We start from the raw sequence: 15484 nt of genomic DNA on the forward strand, positions 1-15484 counted from the left end.
CTCATTTTCCAATTTATATACAAGACCCTTTGTGTCACTGTAATGAAAAAATTCTAACCAACAGAATAAATTTTCAATTCAGCCAAGTCTTTTTAAAAATAATCATTTCAGAAAATTTGAAGTACTCCCCAAATGTTGAAAACATTTATCCAATTTAAAATTAACAAGCAAATCTCATTCACATATTTGTCAATGAAGTAAAGAAACACAACTTCATTCTAAGCTTTTCTTTCCATAGAGAAGCAACTTTCGCTTTACCCTTACCTGCGAAAGGATGAAACAGCAACATCTGAACTGGCTTGGGATTTTTGTACCTGCAAACCAGGGACACAAACAGAAACCTATGTTATCCTATGTTCATGTCAGGTCTTAATCTAACTAAACAAAGAAATCTTCCAGGGGATCGTAATGCTGTTTTTTAACCCAAAGAGGAGGGGGACAGTACTTCAGTGAAAGACATATTGTCTTTAAATTGAAGCCTCAACTGTTGTTTCCTCCAGCAGGTCTATCCCCCTCCTGCCCATGTCATGGGGAAGGCAGCCAAATGACGGGGTAGTGATTCATCACTTGTCTATGACAGCTGCACACTGCATTACCCCTCCCCCAATCAACATGTAAAAGTCTTCCTAGAGTAGTTTAGGAAGAAGTGCCTAGGTAAGGAAGCTATTAACAGAGCAAGCAGTTTTAAGGAAAGAAGCTCTAACACCCCAACACCCTCTAAAGATCTATCAGACAGCTTTTATTATCACTAGTTGAAATACATCTTCCTCCCACTCTTTAACTCTTGACAGTTTCTTATCCCTATCAGGTTAGTTTTTATCTTTTCACCCAATTTATGTTTTAAAGTCCAGACTCCAGATAATTTTAAAAGATTGCAAGTCAGTGCTAAGCATGTAAAATACAGCTATGTTATACTTCTATAAATCGACTGTGAAGTTCCTTCATGTCTAACTGGGCCAGAGATTCTCTTGCCTTCGATCTGCTCCCTCCCCCACTAATCTAAATTAAGCTAAAAATAACCATACATGCCTCAGAAAAAAGGAACTACATGCAGTCTTTTAAAGTACAAATCCTACATACAAAAAAAAATGCATGTTATTAAATGACCTATTATATGTTCTCAATGAATATCACTTTTCAAGACAATTTAACTTTTTTTAAAAAAGTCAGAATCCTTTCAGACTTGTATAATGTACAGTACCTTTTTATTTGGAAATAACCTGCAAATAATCTGTATTTAAGAACAGACTTTGATAGCAAAGTTCTTTCTAAAGAGCAGGTGGTATATCTCAGGTGAAGATCGGCTGCTAGCTTGAAAGCACAGACAATACTTCTCTACCTATGACATACATTATCTCAAAGTCTGAATTCACAATTCCACCCAACCTGAACTGACATCTCCTAGATGATCACAGAACAAAGACAAGAGAGATGAGGCATTTTAAGTGCCATAAAAGTCATCTAAGCAAATCTCACTTATTTGTCTGTAGTTTTTGTTATTTTTAATCTCAGACAGAATTACTACTTTAGAAAGCACACACCACTCCTATAAGCAGCCAGACAACATATAATGTTACCCATAAGGGCAAAAAGCATGCTATAACAGAGACAGAAACACTGCAATATTTCTCTTGTGCTGTTTTAAAATGCTGCATAGTGTATTTTTTTAATAGACCATAAAAAGCTAACTCAAACTATCAAATATGTGTTTGCAACAGCTAGGGCATATTCTTTCAAGATTTCTTTCAAGATTTTTTTTTTTGAAGACCTAAGTATAAAATGGAAACTTTTCACTCTTATACCCAAAACTGCACTGCAATGCCTTTAGGATATGTTCCCTCACGCTTCTTGTGTACACTTTGAAGAAATTATAGGTGGGAAAGAAGCATACTTAAAACTATCTGTTCTTAAGAATATGGACATTTTAGTAGTTTAAATTAATTACATAATATATAGTTATGTTTTATATTATTTTTATTGTAATATTTAATTTAGAGAATGCAATTTGTTAATTATGTACAATTAATAATAAAATAATATCTGCATCTTTTGTAAGCTAGAATTAATATTTACATATGATACCATATATAATACAAATATTTGCATATCTTTTTAATATTATATAAGCTGTGAGAGTTCATCTGCAAGACCTTCATTTTTATTAGTCATACTTCTGCTATAATCCTTTGCCTATTAAGGATTATTTAAACCATGTGTTATGCATTATACTATTTAAAAATAATTCTTTAATCAAAATAACTTTAAAACTACTAATCTTTGCTTAGATTGGTCAAATGAATCCACATAGTGGTACAGGAAAAATAAATCTACTCTCAAGAATGCAAATGCAGGCAACAATTAGACACAGATGTTGGTGACATTAGTTACAATTTACAAAATACTACACTTCATATGCTTTTGGGAGTTATGGGGGATGCAAAATTACACTGTAGTGAGTAATTGCACTATGATAGCCAGTTTACAGAAAATAACGCATGTATGAATGGTACTTATTAGTACTTTAATTAATATGCATCTACTGTAGTTTAAAACTTTACTCAAAAGGTATAAGGTGTTCAAAATCATAGTTTTACCACTCAAATCATTTCATATGGCAGAGGCTTGGAAAATAATTAGAACTGACTGAAGAATGAATGCACTAAAAATGGAAGATAGGATTGCTACAATATGCAAAAACCATGTCACGAAATCAGACTACTAAGTTTTGAAATGGCAAATATTGGGACTTCTTTGTCATATAGGAAATCACTACATGATCATTATTTAACAAGTGAATATAAGTTAATAAAATGCGAAACTGCTTTGTAATACTGCATAAAAAGAAACATGATGGAATTTTAGTAGTTATTTGGTAACATTACAATGACATTTAGGATGGTGATAATAATCTCATTCAGCTCAGTAAGGCTTACTTGTGAGAAGGCATGCATAGAAGTGCACTGTTAAGTATCTTCACAAATAACACCAAATTGTGACCAGCTTATAAAATCTTCTCAGTTGGTCTTTTTTTCTAATTAACTTCATAATTCTTCACAGATGTAGGTTTTGTTGATATTCAATTTGTCTCTCTCATTTTGTTAAACCTCACATAGTACTCCAACAATCCAATGAATAGCCACATTAAATCTGTTAATACCATGCTCTTCAACCCCAGAAATTATTTCCAGAAGGCAAACTTGCTTTAAGAGTTCATCAAACAGAACTTAAGGTACACATTTTATCACATTTTCCCTACCACAGAGCTCAGGATGCAGGAGAAAATTCATGACTTTTGCACTGTTTATTATACTTTGGTAAATTACAAATCAAAAGCATCTGACAGAAAATCATGTATGAAGCCAGAAACTTAATAATGTTCCATGAAAAGTAAACTGTAAATGGGAAGGGTTTCTAAATCTCAGCAGCACAGAGCAAGTAAAATGAAGGTACTTGTCTAAATGATTGGTTTTCCAGACTTTTAAAAAATTGCTAGAAGCAATTCTTATAAAATGTTTATAATTTAAAACATTTCTTCTAACCAAAAGGAATTTCTTTGAAGTAAAAATACTATATAGCTCACATGTGAATTAATAACTTATATTATCCAGTTATAATCTAAACCCCAAAACGGTTCTTTAGTTACTAACTTTTTTCAAAAGAAAAATTCTTTTTAAAAAATTGAAATACAATAGTCACAAATTTTGCCATTTTCAAACATGGAATTATTTAAAAATTACTTTATAATGTATATATCAAAATTGCATGAATTACTAAAACTAGATTTAACTAGTATTGAATCTTCACCCAACAGCATATTGGCATTACTAATGAAATATATTGACATATGACTCAAATACAAAACAGAAGTCTAGTGCTTCTGAAACAGACATGGAAGTTAAATCTCTTGCTTTATATAGAATGGACCTTTCTTCTGATAAATTTACATAGGATCCCTGTTCTTGAGTCAGGGATCTTTCTTAATTCTATGAATAATTTCAAAAAATCAACAACAAGCCACTCTTTCATTTTTTTCTCTGCCATTTGGATTCATGTGCATCCCTGCTGTGTTTATGAAAAGAGAAACAATGGCTTGTTTTCTAAATCTGTCACTTTGCAGGGATTTCAGCTTCTAAAAGCAAAGGATAGGTCATTTAAAGGGAATACTACAACCCATGTAATGCCAGGATTCAATTAATACATATTTTGTTTTAAACAAACATTGTGACATGGATTAACATAAACTATAATCCCCTTGAGAAAAGTGGGAAAAACTGAGCAATGTTAAAATGCGTATTATAGTGACTATGCTTTAAAGAAAAAATACAAATGCAAATAAAATATTCTAATTTCTAGAAAACTATTCTTAAAATTTGTCAGTTCAATTTTCCTTTTGCAAAAAAATACATTTAACTGGATAATTGGTTTAAATAGTAGTCAAACTCTGAATTCAGATTTTATCATTTTCCTTGTAAAGTGCACTTAAATTTGTTATCTAAGGCTAATTTAACATGATTATGGTTTGGGTGTTTTAAGCATCTGGTGGCATTTATAAAATAAGTCAAAAACAAAACTTATGCTTTTCATGAATGATGAAATTCAGAAGCGTCATATAAATATGGTGGTGCATTAATGCTAGTTAATTGTAAGCATTTAGTTTCCAGAAATACCAAAGGTCCTCTAATCTTGTCAGGTAGTTGTTTTGTTGTCATTTTGATAAAGTCCTTCTTTAATGCTTAGCAATTTTGCCAGGATTTCCTCCTTCAGAATGAGCTGTCAAAATTTCTGCCACACATCCTTCCTCCAAATTTATTTTCTTTCCTTTTGAATTGTCTTTCATCAATTCAAGGATCCTTTTTTAAATCACTCATCACTGGGTTATTTATTTTCAGTGACCCGCGAACACTTGAGAAAACTAAACAGTCATATCAAGCAAATTTAACACAATAAATACTTTAGAAGCACAGAACATCTGACTTGAAAGACGTCTACATAAAGAGTCAGGAAGCTCTGCCAAAATTTACTGCAAAAAAAAATTTGTGACGTATATTAGGTATTAACAGGGATGGGGGAAAGAAACGTGCATATGATCCCATGGTGGGGGATCACTTAGTTCCTTGGAAAACTTGTTTTTGCAACATAGGGCATTCATGCGGGTGCCTTCCTTATAAAGCTCAGCCGGGCAAAAAAAAAAAAACCCAAAAAAGGCGGGGGGCTTCTCTCACCGTTTTACAAGAAGGGGCAGCTGTTGTCAAATCCATGCAGTTTTCGAAACGGACAGGTTTGTACTTACAGCGAACGGCTTTGCAGCATCCACCAGGGTTATGTTCTCCTTTCACGTTTATCAACCAGCGTTGTTCACATCGTTTTATTCTTAAGAGCGCAACAGCCTGCCCTGACTGAAAAACAACAACAAAACAAACCAGTAACCCCCGTCCCACACGCGCAGCCTACGAGCGCCGCTCGCTCTAGAGGACGAATTCGCGTTTGGGGCGAGGAGCGGGTGAGGGTGACTCCTGCCGCCGCCGCCGCCGCCGCCGCCGAGGGCTGTGCTTGCCAAGCGTCTGTGTGAGGCAAAGGAGAGAGGGAGAGAGTGAGGTGGCGGCGGCGGGAGGGGCGGGGAGGGGGGCCTTTGGGTCTCCAGAGCGAAATTGAAAACAGCCACCGAGGACTTTCCCAGGAAGGCTTAAAGTCGGAAGTGGCACCGAGGGGTCCGTCTGCAGCAGCACCCAGTCCCCAAACCGGCGCGCGCCTAAGTTCCCGCTCAAAGCCTATCTCGGCGAGCCAAGGCGCTCACTCGCTCGCTCGCTCTTCGGCTCTCCGCAAACGCGGCCGGAGATACGATCGCGGAAGAGCAGACAAAGGAACAGCCAAAGCCTCGTCGCGCTCGCTCGCTCGCTGCCTCTATGTTGGCCCAGGGTTGGAGGTCTGCCCCAACGTAGCCTGAAGGCTTTTCCGCCTCCCCCCAACAAACCCCTCCTGCGACTCGTCCCCTTTTGTTTATTCCTAATGCAAACCACAGCTAGTCTCTTGCCCTTATTGGTTTGAAAAGGCGAACAATCGAAGTCAGCCCCGGGCTGGCTCGTCGGAGGCCACCTTTGCTGGCGAGCAATTTTGGTATGCAAATGAAGGATCCCGCGGCATGTGCATAAACAGCTGGGGGAAGAATGCCGCCGAGCGCGCCCTGTCAAGAAGCGGGCCAGCGGGCTGGCTTTCTGCTGCGCAGGCACCGGCACCACCGAGCCACGTAGAGCTCCGCGGAGCGGGCGACGCGGAAAAGCCCGCTCTGCACCTTCCAGCGGGCTAGCCGGCGTCGGGCTGCTTAGCCGGGAGCAGGGCTGGGGGATGGGAGAGGTGAGAGAGGATGCAAACGCCGTGGCCCCGTCCCCGAAGCAACGACCGGAACGGCGTTCGCGGCACCCTCAAGATCTGCCGAAGTACAGCCAAAGAGGAGGGCGATCCAGCAAGCCTGTTCGAATACAAGCGGGCACCTCTCACGTCTGAACTTGTTTGGATGTGCAACGGATTTGTTCCTGGCAGTTCTTTAAAGAGGCAAAAATGCGAAAGAAAGAGAGCAAGAAGAGGGCTAAACGCTAAACGCTAAACCCCCAGCTCCGTGCCAACCTCGAGCAATTTGACAGAATAACCACAAACCTTTCAACAGTTCATAATGCGGGGGTAAAAACGGTGGTGGGCAAAATGAATCGTTTAAACACACTTCTACTTGGATTTAATCTTTTGGAGGAAAAGTAATTCTGCATTATCTTTATTTCTACTCATCTTTTTTATGCACAACGACTCTAATATTTGCTTATATATTTGCCTTTGTGTGTAGTAAGCATTAACACTGAGTGGGAATTTTTTTAATGCCTGTTTTTTAAACTAATTCTTAATTAATTGAGTTTTAAGACAATTATCTAAAATTCAGATGGCTAATATCTGTTATTTTGAGCTACTTTAACCAATCTCACAATACAGACACGTTTCTGAATTAGTACTGCTTCATCTCCAATATAAATAATGTCCTATCAAAGAGAAAAAGATTGTTTCTTAAAACATGTTAAAATGCGTCTAAAAACTATTTTTGAATAAAATGTACAGTTTTGCCCAAATGTATTGCCGTATTGAGTAATATGAGTACAGAGTTGAGTACCGGAGTACAAAGTTAGCTCCAACTAATGTATGTTATAAATAAAAGCTTATAACTTCAAAATACTTTACAAAAATATCATGCGATGCCCAGCTTACATATTTTCAGAAGAAAATACATTGGGTTAACTTTCCACAAGGCAAGGAAGTTGTGCTATGACAGCCTTGAGCTGATAGATCTCTGGTTGCTTCGTGAAGGCAAAAAGTGATGAGATAGACAGCTTCCCTATGGAAGGTTAAGGTCAAAATCCACATATGTCTGTTGGGTCTGCCTGTGTAGCATGTAATAACAGATACCCGCCCCCTGCTTTTTAAAAAAAATTCTTAAACATGTTCAGAGTGAAGTTTGTAATGTTAGATTAAATTGCACTAGCAATATAATTATGTGCAATATTTTAATTTCAATAAAAGACTTTACTAAGATAAAATATTTTTAGGATGACACAGAATGCTCCTTACTTTGGGAGTTCTTTTTATAACTAATTTATTTAACTAATTTGTTAGTAATATATACAGTCATGTCTTATTTCTCCAGCATATGGTTAATATGAAACTGTTCCTTGGAAAAAGTGGTTTTATGCTTATTTTGAAACACATATAGTGAAATTTTTTCCAATAGGCAAGAAAGAAGAATACGAGGCAGTATGGCAAAGACTAGACTTGTGCTAACCACACTATCTAACAGTGCAGTCCTATTCTGATCAATTCAGAAGTAAATTCACTGGGATTTATTCCCAAGAAAGTGATTATAAGATTGAGGCTAAATCCTTTTCAAAAGATGTTTTTAAAATGTTTTTACCAATGAATAGTCATTTTGCATTTTTCAACGTCCCAAATCAATGGTAACTTTAGGTACTTGATAAATTCAACCTGAATTTATCTATGTTTAAAGGCTATCTATACACATATATATTTACAATGTTTAACATACAAGCTATTGCAAATAAGACAGGTGCATATGGATCTGGAAATAATCTGCTTTTGATTTACAATTCTGTGATTTTTTTTTATTAAAACAATGATGTATATTTAATATACATTGACTAAAGCTAACATACTGCTGAACAGTTATATTTCTGTATTAACAAATAGTTAAGTGTTAAATTTGCTAGTAGCATCAGCAAATATGTTTCGGCTAACTATTATTTGCTTTAATGTAGTACTTTTCAGCCATAAACCACCTACAATACCGTTATTTGAGGGGAACAGAATTTTAACTATTTGATTTCACCTTGTCTTCTTTATAGTAGATGAAGCTTTCCCACTTTGTGACTTTTTATAACTTGACCCTGTTCTTTTGTGGGAGGGGTGTTAACTATTACTTCTCATGCATTCCTCCTCTTTGTCACTGAATATCCAATCCACACTCTCAAATTCATAGTACTTATGCATAATGTATTTGGCAACAAATTCTATTGAAATCAATGGGCGTGACTTAATGTATTTAAAATCAGGGTGTCAGACTTCAGTGAACTTTCTTGTCTACTAAAACAGTTAAACCAGGCATAAGTGCTTTAGTTTATGAAGTGAACCTGCAGAAGGCCCACTATAGTTCTGCTTAGTAGTCCATCTTTTAAATATGTTTAAACAGTTCCTTTCTCCCAGGGACAATGCAGAATGTCATAAAATAATAATAAAGGATAAATTGAAACATATTTTTATTTAAAGGGTCTATTTGTGTTCAAGAATGGCTTGGTTCCATTCAAAAGTTTTGGGGAGGTTTACACCATCTTTTTGGACTACTGTACACCAATCAGCAAGATTCACTAAAATATAGCACAAGGAAATGCTATTAAAAATTCAAAAGTCTTACCATACTGCTGGACTAAACCAAAAACGTTTTGTTTGCTAGTAAATATCAGGAGGGGAGAATCCAGCTCGGCCTCTCTGGGGTAGAACTTCCTGAGATGAAGAACAACAGAGAATGCTCTGTCTGGAGTACTGGATACAGATCTCTGTCTATGATGTCCAAAGCCAAAAAATCTGGAATCCCTTACATTTCAAATATTGAAACGAAGGGTAAAGATGGTTAGCATAAGGAACCTCAGATAATATCTTGCTATCTTTGATTTTTAAAATAGCAATTTACTCCGTAAGCAGCTTTATTTAATACTGAATAGGAATCATTTGCTGGAATGCAGATGTTGCAATAACAACACTGTACATACATGGAAACCTAACATTAAGATATAACATTATATCATGGCCTACAATATAAATATGTGAACACACAAGGAATATTAGAGGAAGTATTAAGAAAATACTATTTTTCTCTCCTTAAAAATGTAAGCTCAGATAAAAGCTAATTTAGGCACATTCAGGCATTGCCAATACTGTATTCAATGAAATATTTTTAAACAGCAGTCCCTAGTGCTGTATCACAAAACTGCTTCTGAAATACTATGAAGTTTCAAAACCTGATGCTTCTGTTTGAGAATCCCCAGAGGACATATGGAACTGACATACTATTAGGACCCCCAAGCAGATGCAGTACTTGGAAGTTCTGATAAAATATGTACCATATCAGAATTTGAAGACAATGCTTAAGCAAAATTATTTTAATTTTCAGTGTTATTTGAGTTCTATTGGATCCTAAAGTTACTTGTATTGATCCAGCAAAATAATCTATGTACGGAAGCAGAACTGTGCACACGCCAACACGTTTATTTAAAAGAAGCTTAATTAATTGCTTCAGGAGGTAGTTTAAGAGCAGATTCTCATATGTGCCTTGAGTAGTCAAGTAGACAAAATTAGATAAGGACAAATCTGCCGTTTTCCTTTTCCGGTTTTTTAAAATCTCAAGTTCCGTTTATTTCAGTTATGAAAAAATGTATAAATTTCAGTTGGATGTTATTTAGAACACTCAATCCGAATGATATCCTCACCCATCTGTACTGGTCAAGTTCAACAGACATTATTGTAACCCACATGGGATATTTTTGAAATGGTGGCATCTGAAATAATGTAAGTGAACCCAAACTTTTTAAAAGATAAATGTTCAACATTGCTGCTTGGATAAATAAGAGCATTTTTTTTTTCACTCCCACTGGATTTTATTTTACTCTCAAGCTCTTTCCATTCTTTTTAATGCAAATAATAAAAATAATTGAATGAATGTTTATAAGAAAAAAATGAGCCAATTACAAATCTTACTTGTATCTTTGCAGAATAAGCTTTCAGATCCTTCCCAAGACCACAAATCCCCAAATCTTTATTTTATGGCTTGCTACAGTTACTTCTAGAACAGGGAGTCAAGAGGGAAATTCTTTATATCAATTGATTAATTGATTAGTGGTATTTTTTTCTTCCTTTCTCTTCAGTCAAAGTACTTTCAGAATGGCTTGCTTCCAATTAAAAATAGGAACATTCAATCAGGAAAAATATGAATGACAAGCAACAGACAATCTTACTCAACATAAATATGGTAAGATGGATGCACCCTGTCATAATAGACCTATTGAATAATTAGTCCTTTAGCTGCAATATTGCCTAACTTGTTTCACCTGCAGAACTAAAATACCTGGACAAATCAAAGGGCCTGGTAACCAGAAATTTCTCAGTGTTTTGCCAATGAATTTTATTGGGAATTTATTCCATGACTGGGGCCCCAGAACTTTAGCTTATGTTCCATTTCCTGTGATGGTGGGACTTTAAGCAAGGGTGACCAAATGATTATTTAAAAATGCAAATTCATGCGGAAAAGTATAACATTGTATATTTTGCCAATTGTCACTTCTCTCAGATCTCATTCCTGTCATTTTTGAAACATCCCAAACTTCTCATAGTCCTTTCTTACCTGCTTCTATAGTTACAGTTAGAATAAATTTGACAGCTGAGATCTCTTTGCTTGTACTTGAGGAAAAGTTGACTGGATCACATTTGTTTAATTAAGCTTACAGAGATAAAATGTGTCTGACACTATTTTGAATAGTACTTGCATTAAACCCTCAAAAGTGAGAAAGCCACTACTTCTGTCTTTGTGATTCTACTATAACATCATGTGATATTAGAGTTATACACTCTTGGAGTCTATAGGTACTATCAGTGTTATACCATTTTATCTATCAAGAACTTTTAAAATATGAATTACTTCCAAAACAATATGTTTGAGTTACCCTGATATCGAACAAACAGTAAAATCTGGTTTAGAACTTCTAGCTTTTTAAAGTAACTTCACTCTCATGCATAATCCCTTTGAGGTTTAAAACATATGAAACAAGCAGTGTCTATACTCTATTGCCCACGAGGTCAAGATAAAACAGGGCAGGAACACTGTAAGCTTTCTGTAAAACATTGCACACAAAGATTTATACAAAAAATTTAATGTACTGTACTTCCAAAACGAATGGGGAGAACAGTTAATATCAAGATCATTTGCCAGATAAGTTGCCAGTAATTCATTTTAATAAAGCACGCAGCACAGACAATAATAGTTTTTCATGACTGACCATAATTATTATGGGTGAATATTTAATTGTACAAAAATCCAACAATTAAATTATAATTATGAGATAGCCAGATCTTTTTAAATACTGAATTGGTTCATCGGCTTTTATTGAAAACACAGGGATTAGCATACATATGATTATGAAGTCACAAAGTCTTTTAAAATATTCCAAAAGAAAAATAAAAAACAGATTTCATCTTTAATAGGGCATGGTAGAGCTAGCAATGGATGCAATCTTATGAAATCTAAGAACATTTACAATAGATCTCAGCCATTGATTTTGGTGGGAAGGATAAAAGCAAGTGCTTAACTGTCATTGAAGCCAATAAGATTTTAAAACCTTTAATTGCATTTACTATTTATTTATTAAATTTACATCCAACTTTTTTCTCTGAGCTCAAGGCAATGTACCAGTACTACTTCCTCCAGTTTTTTCTCACAATAGCAACACTGTAAATGCATTTGGCTGAGAATGATTTGGCTGAGAATGATTGGCCACAGGCACTAAGGAAGCTACCATGGCTGAATTGGACTTTTATTAGCCTTCCCTCATACTTCAGTGCCCTAATAATATTGTCTGATTGATTATGTGCCATCAGGTCATTTTGGCTCCTAGTGACCACATAGATAGATTTTCTTCAGGATGATCGGTCTCTAACCTGGTCTTTCAGGACTTCCAACGGTGCACTCATTGCCACTGTAACTGAGTCCATCTACCTTGCTGCTGGTCATCCTGTTCTTCTCTTTTCTTCCACCTTTCCCAGTATTAGAGCCTTTTATAGAGAGCTGGGTCTTTGCATAATGTGTCCAAATATATATTCATTCAAAATAAGGGATGCCAGCTATTTCAACAGGGCATTGATCATCTCTCATGACCCACATGAGCTATATTGGACTCACTTGTCTTCATCTATATTTCTGTAATTCGTTATTGTATAAAATAAGAGATGCCCTTTGTTTTCTTTTCAATGCATTGAGCAAGTTTCCATCTTCACTATCTGCAAGAATTGTATCCACATAAATGCATCATGATAACCTTCATCTGTTAAAAGTTTTGTCTGATTATTTCCTATTAGTTTTGTTTACAGTACTGATCATTGGAAGAAATCCAGCATTTACATTCTGAGCACTGTTTCTCACATTGATATCTACAGTATACTACTTCACCATTAGGAATTCGCCTTTGATTTTTCGGTGTAGCATGGATTGCATCTGTTGTTAAGTACTTCTGTGACCTATGAATGTAAAAGAAAGAATTACAGCATAATTAATTTATTCCATTTCAATCAATAGTTTAAATATTAGAGAATCATACATTAGGAATGTTTGGATTGGATTGAGCTATCAAAATAGTGCTATCAAAATAGAGGGGACGCGGTGGCGCAGCGGCTTAATGACGCTGAAAGTTGCCGGACAGAAATGGTCGGCACTTCAGCGGTTCGAGCCCAGCTCCGCGCAGCAGAGCGAGCTCCTGCTTCCTCCCCAGCTCCTGCCAACCCAGCAGCTCGAAAATGTACGTGAGTAGATAAATGGGTACTCTCACCCCGGTGGGAGGAAAAATGCTGGCAGCGCTTGCACGGGAGACGGGAGCAGTTGCCGGTAACGTGGAAGCCATACACGCCCGAAAGGCGCAAAGCAATGGAAACCCCACCTCCTGCGCTCGCCAGCTGGGCTCTGCTCTAGGAAGGAGGCCATGGCAAACCACTTCCGAAACACCTTGCCTTGAAAACTGCAGGGACTCATCCAGGCAGTCGCTGCAGAATCGGTCACGACTGAGTGAGGATTAAAAAAAAAAAAAATCAAAGTAGACCATCAACTCACAAAATAGGAAGTCCACTTCACAGACATACCTACCTACCTACCTACCTACCTACCTACCTACCTACCTAACATCGGTTAATTTCAAGTTAACTATCATGACTTGCTTTGATCCTTCATAGCATCTGCATAACCTTATTTTATGTATAGGTATCAGAGCTCCATTAGTCTGTCATTGATTGCAATGGGAAGTCTCCCACCATCTTCAAAGCAGGCAGAATAAGACTAATGTCTTATTACTTATTACTAATCGAAGTAGTAATGATATATACAGAACTTTCTATTTTACTTTTAGAAATACTTAAAGCCCAAGCAAGTTATATTTGCAAAAGCAATGTGAGCAGGGAATCTAGCAGCTTCAAAGATTCTGCCCTCCCCCTTCCTTTCAGGAGCATTAGCTCCTTTTCTGCAGTCTCGCAAATCGGAAAAAGAGTAACCTCTAAAGCTGTTTTAGACTGAAGGTCAGAATTCAAAGGACTGGTAACTTAATCCACAGAACACTGTAATCACATTGCTATTGGAAACACACGAAAGAGCACCCGTATTCTAGATATTTTTAAGCAACGTCAATAACTGTACAATCTGGACAGGCTTTTTTCAACAGTATAAAGCTTAAAGTTTACTTAGACTGATACTTGCAGGAAATCAAGTTGCTTCATGCTACTGAATTCGACTTTATGCTCTGGAAGTGACGGAAACCAAACTGTGTATATGCTAATGAAAACAACAGCTTTGGTTTGTGTATCTAATACTTAGAAGAGGCACCTTTTTCGGCCAAGATGTAAATAAAGTTTTAACTATTATAAGGCTTTAGACACTTGACAATTAAACATAGTAATAGTTAAGCACATTTCTCATCTAATGTGAAAACAGTTTCCAGATCTCTCTGTTAACTCCAATCAGTCAGTCCATACGTAAAAAAAAGCTTCGCCATAAGTATAGGAAATGTTGGATATGTTTTCATCAAACTTAATTCAGGAAACATCATATAAATCTCAGGGAATCTTGTCTTCAGTATACTATTATAATGAATGAGACTAAATTTTTAAAAATTATAACATTTTCTCTGAAACAAAAGGTGCCACTGTATTGGATAGTGATTGCCTAGGATTCATGTTACTTCAGGAAAAGAAGTCACTGAGAAGTGATATAATCTCATGCTGCTATCATGTCAAATCCTGCTGGCTCATCAATAGAGCTCCAATTAGCTGAGGCCTAATCGGAAAGTTGATCATTTTTCTTTCCCTGCCAGTCACTGATGAATTTGTTCCTGACAGAGGCTATAGATTGTGGGGGGTGAAAAATTACCAAAATGATCTTATAGATAGACTAATTTTAAATGTAAAACCTATTTAAGAACATTCTGGTAATTTTGTTTTACACAATACACTAGTATTTATTTGGCAAACTGAAGGATTAAATTAGCCCAGTCATTAATTTATATTACACTTGTGATGGATATGATGGCAACTAATTGTGAAAATATGCCTAACTGCAGACTGATATCATAAGAATGTGGGGACTAGGGAGATTTATTCATTTGTTTGTATTCAGAGTACCAGAATAAAACAGTGAGCTGTTGGCAAGCCCTTATGTGTTCAGTGGTTTTCCCCAGGGACAGGATAGGACAGGACAGGACCAGAAGTCAGCTGGGTCCAAGCACTGGAGGAGAATCAGCAGTTAAAGCCAGAATTCAGCTGAGGGAGCACAAGCTGGCAGACCCACAGAAAGAAGCCCCATAGAAAGGTGAGCCCAGAGAGAGAGAAAGAAACAAAATTGAACTGAACAACCTGGCAGGTGAAGGGCATTCCTCAGCCCTGGGGCACTGGTGAGCTGCATTAACCAGCAGTAAAAAGGAAGAAGGCCAGCTTAAGAAGACCCCATCTATTTAAAAATGCCATCTAATAGGACCCAGGACCCTGCACTGTCTACTGCAGTGCCTGCCCCCTGGAACACCATTCCCCCCTGAGATTTGTGGAGACTTGATCCTGCTAGCATTTCAGAAGTTCTTGGGCATGAGGGATGGAGGTTAGGTGAGTCTCTCAGTATGAGTTTCTCTTTCTTATGACTGAG

General features: G+C 36.7%; 1 protein-coding gene across 8 annotated transcripts in view; it reads right to left on the minus strand.

The window, feature by feature from the left end:
- EYA1 (EYA transcriptional coactivator and phosphatase 1) overlaps positions 1–8779 on the minus strand; it is a 99159-nt gene extending 90380 nt beyond the window's left edge. For all 8 annotated transcript variants that reach the window (XM_088130703.1, XM_088130701.1, XM_088130699.1 and 5 more), the window contains exons 1-2: positions 5291–8779; positions 265–314 (exon numbers count right to left, since the gene is read on the minus strand). The gene's annotated coding sequence lies outside the window, so the exon portion shown is untranslated. The remainder of the gene's footprint in view (positions 1–264; positions 315–5290) is intronic.
- Between the last annotated feature and the right edge of the window lie 6705 nt (positions 8780–15484).

The sequence above is a fragment of the Python bivittatus genome, unplaced genomic scaffold (genome assembly GCF_059951505.1).
Source record: "Python bivittatus isolate LINGU-HERP-01145 unplaced genomic scaffold, Pbiv_v1 ctg000840_np1212, whole genome shotgun sequence".
Taxonomy (NCBI): domain Eukaryota; kingdom Metazoa; phylum Chordata; class Lepidosauria; order Squamata; family Pythonidae; genus Python; species Python bivittatus.